This window comes from Sceloporus occidentalis, unplaced genomic scaffold (genome assembly GCF_023333645.1).
Source record: "Sceloporus occidentalis isolate IW3139 unplaced genomic scaffold, rSceOcc1.0.p SCAF_49, whole genome shotgun sequence".
Classification (NCBI taxonomy): domain Eukaryota; kingdom Metazoa; phylum Chordata; class Lepidosauria; order Squamata; family Phrynosomatidae; genus Sceloporus; species Sceloporus occidentalis.
The window spans coordinates 7,437,738-7,445,213 of NW_028317029.1; the positions used below are offsets into that span (position 1 = coordinate 7,437,738).

The following is a 7,476-nucleotide window of genomic DNA, read 5'->3' on the forward strand; positions in this document are numbered from 1 at the left end:
GGTGCTGTGGCTTAGATGGTTAAAGCGCCTGTCTTGTAAACAGGAGATCCTGAGTTCGACTCTCAGCAGTGCCTAGCTTTTAGAGCACCCACTCTTCAATTTGTGCCTAGTCTATGAAGTCTGGGTCCAGTCTAATTCTAAAAGAAGTTAAAGCCTTAAAGAATCATGACCATCTAGATGTCATTAGGTTTTTACTCATGGTATATAATCCCGTGCTGGTTAAACACACTAATTCTCTTGTTTATACTGAGCCTAACAACTGAGTTCTTGGAAGGTGTTTGTGGCATATCTGAATCATCTTATCCTGTGATTCTTAATTCATGACATACCACTTCGAATGTGAGTTTCTTTTAAATGTAATAGTTTCAGCTAAAAATAATACAAAACAGCCCAATTTTCCATTGCTAGTTCAAATCATTACTGCCATAGTAAGATTTGCTCCTTTCTAACATATCGGTCAAATGTTGAAGAGCAGGGTACTCCATGGTTTTAGAAAATTGATAAATTGTCAAGGCGGTGTGGCTTTAATGGTTAAAGTGCATGTCTATTAACAGGAGATCTTGAGTTTGACTCTCAGCAGTGCCTAAGTTTTAGAGCATCCAATGTTGAATTTGTGCCTAGTCTATAAAGACCGCATCCAGTCTAATTCTAAAAGAAGTTAAAGGCTTCAAAAATCATGACCATCTAGATCTCAGTAGATTTTTTCTCATGGTCTATAATCCCGTGCTGGTTAAACAAACTAATTCTCTTGTTTATACTGAGCCTAACATTTGAGTTCTTGGTAGGTGTTTGTGGCATATCTGAATCATCTTATCCTGTGATTCTTAATTCATGACATTCCACTAAGAATGTGAGTTTTTTTTAAATTTAATAGTTTCAGCTAAAAAGACTGCAAAACAGCCCAATTTTACATTGCTAGTTCAAATCATTACTGCTATAGTAAGATTTGTTCTTCTCTAACAAATTGGTCAAATGTTGTAAAGCAGGGTACTCCATGGCTCTGGAAAAACACACAGACATCAAGACCCTGTGGCTTAGTTGGTTAATGCGCCTTTTTTTGTAAACAGGAGATCCTGACTTCAAATCTCCGCAGTGCCTGACTTTTAGAACTAAGTCTAATTCTTAAAGAAGTTAAAGGTTTAAAAAATCATGACTGAATCAGATTACATAATCTTAGTCCTCCGACTGTCTCGCGTTATTTTCTAATAAATACTTCTTCACCTATACACAGTGGGGATAATAAGTAGCAGGTGAGGGCAGCCAACATTCAGCCGCGGGTTCACTCCAGCCACGTGTTTCAGTGAGTAGTTTAAAGCTCATGTAGAAGGGGGGGCGTGGCTAACCGCTGACCAAAATGGACGCTTAGTCTGTCTGCTCCGTAGACCCACCGCAATAAAGGCGAAATTAACGGTACACAACGCGATCATGGGCAAGAACTCTCGGCTCTCTGCCACTCCTAAGACCTCCCAGGTAAAGGATAAACCGGTACATACCTCGGTGAAGGCGTTCTTTCACGAAGTGGATTCCAGAGACTCTGGACTGTGGGCCTCATCTCCAGGGAGTCCTCGTAGTGCGATCTCAGAAGCCACTTCTGAAGCGAGCCACGAGGCTTCGGCACTGCAAATTCAACAACCGGGTCATTCGCATTGGCAAGATTCGCTCCACAATTTGCCGACTAAAGCTGATTTAGTAGCTATTATTAACGAGGCACATGCTCCTCTGCGAGCGGACTTATCTGACATTAAACGCGATCTTCAGCACATAGGTGACCGTGTAGCAACACTGGAGCAGGACAACCTTGGCACACGCTCGACTGTTGATGTTCTCTCGGAACAACTGCAGACTCAAGCCGCCACCATCTCCCGCCTCATGAATAAGGTAGAAGATTTGGATAACAGGGGGAGACGGTCCAACTTACGTTTGCGGGGCCTGCCCGAGTCGGTTCTCCCTGCAGAGGTGGCGAAGACGGTTCGCGCCATTTTTAATACCCTGTTCTCTAGGCCTGCGGATGCTGATCTCAAAATGGACCGTGTACATCGTGCACTCCGACCCAGGCAATCGGATTCCCAGCCGCCTCGAGATATTATCTGTTGTCTCGCGGACTATGTGCAGAAGGAATCCATCTTGGCAGCGTGCCGCAAGGTTGGTACTGTAGAGTGGGATGGCCATAATATCCAAATTTTCCCGGATCTGTCCCCCGTCACCCTTCAATATCGAAGGATGCTTCGCCCTGTTACATCTGCCCTGAGGGATGCCTCGCTACCTTATCAGTGGGGATTCCCCTTTTCGCTGACTGTCAAGAGGGGATCCGATCGCTTTATTATTCGACGGGCAGCAGATGTGCCGGATGTGTTGGAACGTCTCGGGCTCCCGATACTTACCATCCCTGACTGGGAATATGCCCCAGTTATGCCCTCTAAATTGGTAAGACCGGGCGAGGAATGGTCTGCTAGACCGCAACGCAAGAAGAGATCTACACCCTCTCTGCATTCCACTGCCTAACCTCTGACTCAGTGTGGCTGCTTTCATCGCTTTCTTCGGGACTCTTGGACTCCACATCTCCATAGTCCGGTGAATTTTCCTTTTGCCCCTGTTTCGAGATGGTCATTTTGCGCAAACTCACACCTTGGAGCAGGGTCGCTTCATAACAAGTACTCTCTTCGAGGTCCTGTGGTTACCACTTACCTGCGGCATGTCTTTGCGCCTGGGACTGTCTCTCATGAAGCTCTTCCATGCGTCCGTAGATGTGCCCTTTTCTACACATTCTGTTACCTCTTAGTGTTCTTTGGTTTGTGCTCCGCAGCATTGCTTCCATCTACCACTTCAAGATGCTGGGGCACAACTTGATTCTTTGCCATGTCGCCTGCTGTTATGTTAGTTTATACAATTTATTCCACATGATATATCCTGCATAGGGCCGTTCTTATTGTTTGGTTCCGCTTTGCCCTATGATGACGTTTTTATTATGCCCCATTCGCTGGGGTTACATATTACACATACATCTTAATACACACTTATGTACCGTTTGTTTTGGTCTCTCTTTTTTTTTTCTCTCTCGCCTTACATTTTATTACTTAGTTTGATATCCTGTGTCTATGCGGTGGGTCTCGGACCATTGTTGCGTTGAGTTATCTTTTTGTTTTAGCCTTTGGTATTTGCTCTCTCTTCAATTTGCTCTCTATTACTCCCCCTGAGCCAGCCAACCAGGTCCTTTGTGACTCTGGCGTTTGGCTTTTCCCGATTCTCGGGACAGATGGCTCTCCCACTGATGTGCACTCATCTCCAGAGGACAGGTTGTGGCCTGTCCTTTGGGATAATGTTGCTTTATGTTGTATCTGTTGTTTTTTGTTTTCTTTTTAGTATTGTTTTTTTGGCGAGCCGCCTTGCCTCTTGCCTCTCTTTCGCTCCAGGTATTGTTTAATGCATCCCAACACTATTAAAGTTACGACCCTTAACGTCAGAGGTCTCAATAAGCCCGAGCAACGGTCTAGATTGTTCCATTTTTTACACACCTCTAAAACGAGAGTCGCTTTTATCCAAGAGACTCACTTCAAGCTAGGTAAAGAACCCCGAATGTCCTCGAAATATTATACTACTAATTACTTCTCAAGTTCTGTGGACTCCAAGACCAAGGGAGTCGCGATTCTTATACATAAAGCATTACCCTTTCAACACTTGGATACCTGGAGAGATGCGGAGGGGAGGTGTGTTTTTGTTAAGGGCTTTCTTGCCTCGCACAAAGTCACATTGGCCTGTATTTACACACCTAACCGTAATCAGACCACCTTCCTTGTCTCTACCTTGCGCAGACTTGCAGATTTTCAGGAAGGGATTATTCTGCTAGGGGGCGACTTTAACATGGTACTCGACCCGCGCCTGGACAGTTTGGCCGGTACGTCACATGTCCCTTATTCTCGGATAGCTAAGGTTAAACGTCTATTGCATACTCTGCAACTATCTGATGCATGGCGTACACAGCATCCATCGGTCAAGGACTTTACTTTCTATTCTCCTGTCCATGCCCGCTATACTAGAATTGACGTGATCTTCCTCTCCCATCACCACTTACCCATGTTACACTCTTCTACTATCGGTCCAATGATTCTTGGGGATCATTCCCCTGTACATGTCAATCTATCTCTTGCTAACCTGCCACCTAGGACTGGGACTTGGCGGCTCAATGAATCCCTTCTGTCCACACCAGCGAACGTACAACTTTTGGCTAAGGAACTTCAATACTATTTTGCTGAAAATGTCTCTCCTCATCTTCCTTTCCCCACGGTTTGGGAAGCCCATAAGGCGGTGATCCGTGGTCACCTTATTAAAATGGGTGCTCATATTAAACGCTTAGCGCTTGGTGAAATGTTACACCTTACTAATCAGATAGCGACGCTGGAGCAGTCCCATAAATTAACTCTAGCTCCTCATATTCTATCACAACTCACGGTACTTCGGGACCGACTGGCCTCCCTTACCAACAGTCACACTAAACGGCAATTTTTCCTGACACGGAGTTACTTTTATGAATTAGGTGATAAGTCAGGTAAATTATTGGCCAGAGCTCTGCGCGCTAAGAGAGCAGTCACCTTTATTCCCAAAATCCGTGATCGCGCTGGCACTCTGCATTTTGCTACCCCGGAGATTGTCTCTTGTTTTCAGGAGTACTATACCTCCTTATATAACTTGCCTCCTGCCTCGGGGCCCCTTCCTTTCTCTAGTCCTTCTCTACAAGATTATCTGAACAGGCATTTGACTGCCCGTCTTTCCCTAGATGATTCGTCGCTGTTGGAAAACCCCATTAATTTAGCCGAGGTTGAGGCAGCCGTTAAGTCCCTTCCTAACGGGAAATGCCCTGGCCCGGATGGGCTGACCAAAGCTTATTACCTGAAGCTTCTCCCTGTCTTGGGGCCACACTTGACAACCTTGTTTAACAGCCTTTCTAGAGGCGATGGTTTCGACCCCCACACTAACAGGGCCCATATAACAATGATACCAAAACCGGGCAAAGACAAGGAGCAATGTGGCAGTTATCGCCCTATCTCCCTCCTTAATACGGACATTAAGTTACTTGCAAAAATCCTTGCTGCTCGTCTTAAGCCCCTGCTCCCCTCACTTATTAATCCAGACCAGGTGGGCTTTGTACCGGGGCGGGAGGCAAGAGATAATACGATCAGAGTATTGGATGTCATTTCACACGCCTGTAAATCTTCCACCCCGATGGCCCTTGTCTCTACAGACGCAGAAAAAGCCTTTGACAGGGTGGCTTGGCCCTATTTATTTCAGGTGCTCCGCTGTGTAGGCTTAGGGCCAACGTTTCGTAGTTGGATTGCGGCACTATATTCCAACCCCACAGCCTGCGTTATGGTTAATGGCTCTCTATCCCACCCAGTCACCCTGTCGAATGGTACGAGGCAGGGGTGCCCCTTATCGCCACTTCTATTTATCTTGAGTATGGAACCGCTCACCAATGCCATTAGACAAAATTCGGCTATTCAAGGGGTGTCCATCGCAAATAGGGAACACAAACTATCATTATTTGCCGATGACATGCTGTGTCTGTTGACGGATCCGGTTCATTCTTTGCCTCCTCTTATACAGGAATTAGCTACTTTTCAGTATTTTTCCAATTATAAAATTAACATGGAGAAATCAGAGATACTTGGTATTAATTTGTTGGATCAGACTAGGCGATCTTTACAAGCCCATTTCCCGTTCCGCTGGTGTTCTTCTTCTATTAAATACCTAGGGCTGCAAATCACTGGGGATTTGTCTTCATTGTATGAACTAAATTTCTTACCTTTGCTGCATCAGGTCGCTGAGGACCTGCGTAAGTGGGCATACCCCCACGTATCTTGGTTCGGTCGGGTTTCAGTAATTAAAATGAATGTCTTGCCGCGATTTCTCTACCTTTTCCAGACCCTCCCTATTTTCCTTCAACGTATTTTTTTTAAGAAGTGCCGTCGTATCTTCACTACCTAAATCTGGGCGTCGGGCGCCCCTCGTTTGGCGTTCTCGCACCTTATTCGCCCCAAGGCTAGGGGGGGATTGGGAGTGCCGGACTTAGAGCTTTATTATCACGCTGCGCACCTGCGCAGGGTTGTGGAGTGGTCGCTCCGCACTCCTAAGCAGTGGGTACTGTTGGAGGAGGCCTCTGTGCCTCATCCGATACACTCGCTCCTATGGCTCCCAGACGTTAACAAACTTGTCATCAAGCATCCAACCATCTCCCCTACAATCAAGGTATTTAAACGGTATGTTGCTCAGGGCCACCTGACTTCTTTTCCTAACTCTCTATTACCGCTGGCAGATAATCCTGCCTTTGAGCCGGGATATCTCTCTGGCAGGTTTAAAAAATTTTCTCCGTTACCCGCTGGTGTTTTGCGTATGTGTCATGTCACTACCCCTGACGCGATGAAGCCCATGGAGGCATTAGTGGATGCCTCTGTCCCTCAGACAAGAGACCTCTTTTTTCTTTATGCTCAGCTTCGCCATTTTGTTACCTCCCTGCCTAGGCATGCGGGATACCGCAGACCTTTGACAGAATTTGAGCTTTTGTGCACTGCTAAGGGAGAACCAGCACATCTCTTGTCCGCTCTATATGCCTTGCTGTTGTCCTTCCATACTGTCCTGAAACCGTACTACCTGGCCATGTGGGAAGCTGACCTGCCTTCTATCTCCTCTGGCGAGGACTGGGATTGGATTATTCAGTCGATACATAAGGGAGCTATAGCTAGTAAGATACAAGAGACGTCTTACAAATTACTTGCTAGGTGGTACCGTGTTCCACATGATCTCCACCGTTTTCTGCCGCAGGTGCCCGACCTTTTTGGCGTTGTAACTCAGGACCGGGCACGTTCATACATATTTGGTGGGAATGCTCCCTTATTCAGCCATTCTGGAAGGTGATTGAGCGAGTCCTTAGGGAGGTGGGTGAACCTGAGTATGTTTTGACCCCTGCGGCTGCCCTATTACACTATAGCAAGATACCTCCGCACACTTATAAACATTCGGTCACTTACCATGTCCTTAGTGCGGCTAAGGTGGTCATACCACGGTTCTGGAAGAAACCGTGTACTCCTCCGATCCAGGCTTGGCTTCGTCAGATGCATTTTATCTCCCACATGGAGGATTTAGTCTGGTCTTCTAGGGGGCAATCCCATTTATATGAGAAGCGATGGTTTTGGTGGAAGACCCTTATTACATCGCCGACCTTTACTACTTTCTTGGGTTCCGTCACTTAAGTGGTACAAGATTGTGTATAGGCTGCCTGACTACTTGGCTCGTGTTTTTCCTCTGCTACCACACATGTGATTGATCGTAACACACTCCTGCGTTCACCCAATATCATGCACTGCTATTTTCTATTTGTTTTACAAATTTTTTTTTTTTATAAGACCATCAGGCAACGGCGTGGCACACGCCACTGGTTTACATGTTACTTTCTTTATTATTACAGTGTTTTTTTTGTTTCTGTTG

General features: G+C 46.1%; 1 non-coding gene across 1 annotated transcript; it reads left to right on the forward strand.

Moving 5' to 3' along the window:
• TRNAT-UGU (transfer RNA threonine (anticodon UGU)) lies at positions 1 to 74 on the forward strand. Its single transcript has one exon. It is a non-coding gene; the product is annotated as a tRNA-Thr (tRNA).
• Positions 75 to 7,476: the final 7,402 nt, after the last annotated feature.